This window comes from Mya arenaria, chromosome 15 (genome assembly GCF_026914265.1).
Source record: "Mya arenaria isolate MELC-2E11 chromosome 15, ASM2691426v1".
NCBI lineage: Eukaryota > Metazoa > Mollusca > Bivalvia > Myida > Myidae > Mya > Mya arenaria.
Window position 1 is genome coordinate 28305070 of NC_069136.1, and position 7456 is coordinate 28312525.

At 35.8% G+C, this 7456-nt stretch overlaps 1 long non-coding RNA gene across 1 annotated transcript; it reads right to left on the minus strand.

The window, feature by feature from the left end:
- Positions 1-2835: 2835 nt before the first annotated feature.
- Positions 2836-6931, minus strand: LOC128219527 (uncharacterized). The gene is made up of 3 exons (XR_008258566.1): positions 6823-6931; positions 6102-6250; positions 2836-3057 (listed from the first exon to the last, which is right to left on the minus strand). It is a non-coding gene; the product is annotated as an uncharacterized LOC128219527 (long non-coding RNA).
- Between the last annotated feature and the right edge of the window lie 525 nt (positions 6932-7456).

Sequence of the window (7456 nt, forward strand, 5' to 3'; positions counted from 1 at the left end):
ATGGCAAGGGGAGGCCGCATCATTCTGAAAAAAGAAAACATTTTATTTGATTAAATCATTTACCATCTATATTGTGCCGATACACATGGCTTGCTTCAGTTGTTCGACATCAAGGTTTATCACTGACGTATCCACTTTAACATATGCCTATCAATATGCATTTAATCAAGTTTGATAATGAAAAAAGACAAAATGGCAACGTTTACTTCAATGAACGTTTGGTTAACTTACATTCAATTGTTTTAAGGGTTTTAATTGAAACACAATTATTGTGAACTACATGTAGGTGCACCTCTAACCTTCCGACGACACATAAACTCCATTTTTGTCAAAAAATACCAGACAAGCTTATGAAGAACATGCAACGTGTTGTTGGAATCATAAAGTTTTCTGATCAATAAATTGAGTGACATACTTAGCAGTGACATGTAGTTGTCATATATGTATATGTCTTTTAATTGCTGTAAAACATAACCGATACTCATTGCAAAACAGGTTTAAAATGGGCTCATTGCAAGATTGAGAGAGGTCGGTAATTGTTCATTTAAACTGCTTTTCGTCATAACCAAATAGGTTTTGCTTTTCGTCATAACAAAATACAAACATTTGATATTTCTATATTATTGTGATCCCGACATAATAACTAATATCCATACGAACATACCTGATAAAGATGAGCACTAGCGTCGAATCTATGTATCGGATGATGATGGATATAAGATGATCGTCAAGAAGTAATAAGTCCGTCAGGTCTCAGTCGTGGTCAGTCAAAGTCTGTCTGGTTTCCTGCTAGCTGGTTCCCTACATCAGCTTCTATTAGACTGGTTATCATAAATGAATAATGTGACTGGTTCCCAGATCACAACACACCTCCCCCTTCTATTTTTTAAGATGTTTCATTATCTATCTAGATATATGAAAATAGTAAATAAGCCTTATGTCAATTTGACAAAGCTAAAATATACCCAACCAATTGGGAAATTATTATTTGTGAAAACTTCCCAAATTCTCATTAAAAAGATCACTTAAAAACACCCAACCATTGGATGATACCCCATTAACTAAAATGTTTGATATTTACAAATATCTACATATATATAAATAAATGAATGTCAACTGAGTATTACTCACTTGAAAATTACCCAGCCATTGGGTTATCACATAATATTGATTACTAATTACCATGCATAACTGCCCATACACATATTGAGCTATATGCAAATAAAATATAAAAGTTTGACCCAACCATTGGGTTATAGTACAAAGAAATTGAATGTTATTTAACGAATCTGAGTTATGGCTTATTTGTCTTCCAATCTCCTTGTCGTTTATAATTTGTATAAACGTCTGGTATTTTCCATAGTCATGCTACATATGTCTTTTACGGTCGAGTTCCGACATTTGGCTATTTCAGCAGCTACATCCCCAATGAATTTGGGATTGTTCATACTTGCAGCTTTTGACATTTTCAGATATGGAGAATCCGTTTCAATTAATAACCGATTCTGTGGTACTTTCTGCAGTGCTGCTTGCTGATAATTGTCAAAGAACCAGATCATTCCAGTAAACCCAAAATAAGTATTGGGAAATTCAGACAGCCAACTTCTCATGGTCTCAGTTGTACCAGTAAAGCAATGTAAATGAAAAGGTTGATTTCTGGCAGTGTTCCCACTAGTTTTGATGAGATTCAAACATCTTCGGTATAATTCTCCAGGTTCTTTGTCCCTTTGATCTCTTATATGTAGAATCACGGGAGTCCGGATTGAGACCAAACTTAAATCTTCTACCAACACCTTCTCTTGGTTCTCCCACTTCTCCTCTGGTTCCGTATGATCCAATCCTACTTCACCCAAAGCCACAACATTGGCAAGTTTTAATTGTTGATCTAACTTACAAAGAATTGACGGTAAACTGTCAATGGATGAAACGTTCCGTGGATGTATTCCTACCGAGGCTGAAAAACCATGCCCAAGATGTGTATAATCTCCCAAAAAGTGTTTGGGATCGCAAAAATTGGCTATTCCACCTACTACTTCCACTTCATTTCTTGGAATTGAACCCACAGACACATTTATCAAATCTTGGGTAGAGCTGAACTTGTTTAAATTTAGTTTGAACAGTGAGCGGTCTAAATGGAAATGACTATCCATGGCTTTAGGTTTGGTTGGCACTGGAATCTCTTGTTGAACAGAAAAATTGTTGTCCATGGCTTCAGAATTTGTTGGCACTGAACTGACTTGTTGAACCGGTGCCGTTGAAGTGTTTATAGAAATTGGTTGTACTGTAGACGAACGAGTAGAAAGTTGGACTGCAGCGTCGTCTGTGTTTGTAGAATGCACTGTTCTTTTTCCTTCAGTTAGAGTAACTTCCAGAGTGTCTGGCATGTTTCTACGAAATTGATGCCTATCTTCAACTGACAGAGTTTGGATAAGTTCTAAAAGGATCCTCCAATGTCCAACCAGTGCCCAAGAATTAATTGGGTTAAACTGGAAATGTTTGGGACAATCCCAATTTTCAAGTTCTTTCCATAATTCTAACCACTCCTTCACTTCATCTGTAATAGGAACATTCCTGGAAATCCAAATTGTTTTTTGACAATAATGATAGAGTTTGACAATACTACGTTTGCTAACAATTTTCTCCGCGAGCCAAAACAAACTTTCAAGCCTAAAATTATGCATTTGGGAATTGTTCATGTTCTTTTGATGAAATTGTTTTGGAAGATGATGATCCTCAACGTGTTGACGAAGATTTCTGAAAGCCCCACAAGACAGTGGACACGATTGGTCATTGATACGCACCTTTGACCCTTTGTTTGGAAAATTTCTACGACTCTGTGCAATCTGACATTGTTCTGTAACAATCCTATTAATCTTTTCTTGGTCCTTGACCAAACCTAATTGAAAGATCAATAATTTGGCAGATGGCATCTGTACTTTGCGAGAACATAAGGTTTCCATTTCCCGTACAATATCATCGGGATTAATTGGAATTATCCGTTCTGTTTCTTTCCATGACCTTTTTGGGCTCCCTTCCAAAGACTCGGAATCTGTCATCCTGTAAAGTTAAATCAAATTCCATTATCCTGAGATGCCCTTATTCTCCTTCTCGCAAGCCGTACAATCATACATACTCAAAGTCACCCACTCCTCTCCTCTATCATTCACACAGCGCTCATAAAAACATATCCTTACATTTATCACAGTGTATCCTACATTTAATCTCTGTTTGTGATGAAGTCATATAACAATTATAACGTCTTCAGGTTTTTATTTTAAATAATTCTGAACACCTAATTGCAACTCAATACACTTCGCTTTTAATCATATAGCGTTATCAATAGCGTCTGCAGCAATATAAATTCTAGTTATATAAGTTCATTTATAATAAACTTTCTGTAAAATAATTTATCATGATTCCTTATATCATGCTTGGTAATCTTGAACTTATTTTAAGTGCTTTCAGTGCTTTGATTTGTTTAATGTTATTTTCTACAGTTCTCCCCCTTTTTATTAATTTAGACATTTATTATGGGTGAATGTTTTGAATAAAGTGTTGCTCTAGACGTGGTGTATATGCTTTTATTTGTTGGACATTTAGTGTTGATAAAACATGTACTGTTGATAGTGTTTCTCTTGAAGTGGTATATATGCAGTTTATTTGTTGGACATTGCTGTTAAAACATAAACTGTTGATAAAACATTGAACTGAACTGTTGAGTGTTGTATTCATGAAATATCAATATTGCACTTGAGATAAAAACTACTACCAACAACCCTTTCTAGCTTTCCACAATAAGCTTTCCTTGCAACTTTATTTTAACCCTAACCTGATGATGTTCAGGACAATCTGATTGGAAATGCCCCATTCGTGCATATTGAAAACATCGCTTACTTGCTGAAATTGAGCGTAACATCAGTACCTTTGATTTTACTCTCTCCCAGTTCAAATAATCTAGTCCAATATGTCTGGATATGTTTGAGATTTCAAGCATCTTACTTTGGGACATTTGAGCGACCGCAGCTACGCTTTTCTCTGCTGACACCTTCTTTATGGGTTTAGACCCTTGGCACAAGCAAGTCATTTTGTCCATTACTTGTGCCACAGTAGCTGGCCTCTCTCTTATGGCACGTTCATCACATGTTTGGTCTTGGGTTATTTCCTTGTACCTAAACTGATGTGATAGTTTGTCTCCCGTGGACTTTGTGTCCAGGCCATTTCTCTCCGAAAGTCGGAATTTACTTTCACCAGCTCCTAATCTACCTAATTCATCACATTGGGACCCTCTTTCCCAGATATTACCCTTTGTTATTTGGGAGTCACTTCCTCTAGCCCCAGAACTAACCAAATCATCAATCTGGGACCTTCTTTCCCGAACATTACCATAGGTGGGTCGGGAGTCACTCTCTACAGCCCCAGAACTACCCAAATCATCAAATTGGGACCTTCTTTCCCGGACATTACCATTTGTTGTTCGGGAGTTACTTTCTCTATCCCCACATTTACCCAAATTGTCAAAGTGGGGCCCTCTATCTAAATCGTCCAATCTATCCTGGGCATCACTTATACAAGTATTTTCTCCACTATCCCTTAACATACCCGACATCGGGTTCTTAATTTTACTCTGAAGCATTTCCCCATGAACACTGCTCAAGTTATTAGGTTCATAATTCATAACCCCAATACTTTCTCCACTATCCCTTAACGTACCCGAAATCGGGTTCTGAACTTTACTTTGAGGTATTTCCTCATGTACACTGCTCAAGTTATTAGGTTCATTATTCCTAACCCCATTCATGAAACCAGCATTTGGTACACATTGGTACCCTGGCTGATAACCCATGTAACCTGGGCACATGCCATTCATTCCCAGGCCTTGTTGCATTTGTGGGTGCATCATGTATGGATTCATGGGATATGGATACATCCAAGGCGGCATCATAGTCGGAAATGAACCCATTGGATATGGATTGGGTGGTTGAAATGGTAGATGGGATTGGTACGCACATGTTGGTTGCATTGATGGATACACTAGTGGTAATGTACCAACAAGAGGAACTGAATATGCCATGAGTCCCTTGATGCGTTTCCTACAGTTTAATTATTAGAACTTTGTGGCTTTGAACTTTTGTGCCTCCCTTACTTTTTCACTTGCTTCATTCATAGTTCTTTAATTTAATACAACCCTAAACATCTCCCCCTTTTCACCAAATTAACCCTTATCCTAAAATGCTTAGTTGTATTTAAACCTTTGGCTATTTTCATTTCATCTCATTACTTTCCAAATTACTTGGAATCTTTATTATAGATACGCTTGTAACGGATAGCAAACTTAAATCAAATGCTGTTTTTAAGGTGAAAATCCAATTTCTTGGAATAAATTCTTATTCCCAGAAGCAGATATAGTACCTTTATTAGTTTTCATTAATATGTTAAATAATTAATGATTGCATAAGTTAACACCCTTTTTATGATTTTATTTTCTCAAAGAATACAACCTAATTCAGTTTGACTACTTATATTTATTATCGTTATAAAATCACAATTTCAAAATACCTACGTGTTTCCTAAGAACTTAGGAACAATCCACTTCTTCTTGAAAAAATTTCTTTTATGGTTAAACTGTCAATTCATTATATTCATCCATTATGAATATTACCAAATAATTGGTATAAATAACTAGCACTCTGTAAAACTCTTTCTCCCCAGCTTGCATTATTTGTCTACAGAATACATATATACCAAGTTCTTGGTAATTCAATATTTAATCTATATTTATAGCTTTTCCAAACACTTTGGAAACTTATATAGACAATTATTATATCCGACACTTGTTGTTTTTACACATTAGAATTAAGTGACAATTGTTGTATATCCAATAGTTGGATCTTTGACACAGGGTAGTACACCCTAGTTAATAAGTGACGATTATTATATCAGACACTTGTTGTCGTTGTTTTGACACAGAAGTATTTAGTGAAAATTATTATATCCAATAGTTGGATTCTTTAACATAGTAGTATTCACCGACAATTATTTCTAATTTGTCAGACATCCAATATCCAACAATTTGGATGTGATGTTTAGTTTAACTGACTTACTTCACCGTCAAAAGTCAGCAACTGGCGCCCTCAGGTATAGGAGAGCTGAATATTCCCCAACTTATGGCGATGAACACGCCACTTCCGGTCAATGAAACGTCACTTCCGGTTAACGTCGGAATGTAATATGCATGAAATACGCACTAATTCTACAAGACATGCATAAAAAATATGTCAGTAAACAATTTTTAGTGCAAACAAAATAGATGAAATAGAAATATTCAACGGAAAATCTCCCGGCTAATTTCAAAATTTCAAATTCCAAATTATGATACAAAAAGGCCAATAATTGGTCTATTTCAATTGCATGTTATACACAATTCAATGATTCAATGTAATCTCAGCATTACACTGAACAGTTATTGCAATATTACAATTGAAAATAAAACGGAAGCCTGTTCCGATAAATTTCAAAGTGAAAGTGAAAGTATCAGATTCAGAATATTAAATCCTGAAATAACGGACCAAAATATCAAAAGTTGGTCCAAATCAATTGCAATTCATAAATATACCATACATCCAATGTATTCTCAACATGTCATTGAGAAATAATTGCAATATAATGATTTGAAAATCTTGAAACACAAATTTTCAAGATGGCTGCCAACCACAAAATTGAGACTTTTTGGCAACAATTTAAACGCAGGTAAAATGTACCAGTTTAAGTCGCAGCGCCATTATTGTGATCCCGACATAATAACTAATATCCATACGAACATACCTGATAAAGATGAGCACTAGCGTCGAATCTATGTATCGGATGATGATGGATATAAGATGATCGTCAAGAAGTAATAAGTCCGTCAGGTCTCAGTCGTGGTCAGTCAAAGTCTGTCTCCTGCTAGCTGGTTCCCTACATCAGCTTCTATTAGACTGGTTATCATAAATGAATAATGTGACTGGTTCCCAGATCACAACAATATACGGTATGCCTTATTTGTAGGTATGTATATATCCTGAGGATAGAATATGCATTCCGGGACTTCCGTTTAAAGGCAAACATGGTGAATATATATATAAACAACTTTTTGGACCAGAAACGTAATTTGCTTCTCGTCATAACAAACAATATTTTGTCCATTTTCAGCATTTGCCCACGATTTTTGAAAAAACTATAAATTACTCAACATGCCGCTTAGTAACCGAGTGTAGTGTACATTTTTCCGCTTAGCCTCCGCTAGGTTTTATAAAGTGATATAAAAATAACACACTTACAGCGATAATCCTTTTTGAGTCGAGCGGTATTTTACTTCACGTTATAACTAAATGTGACGTCACAAACCACGTGGTATGTCCACACTGGGTTAAAGCAAATAATATGTCCCACCACTTCAACACCGAAACTAACGCGAGTA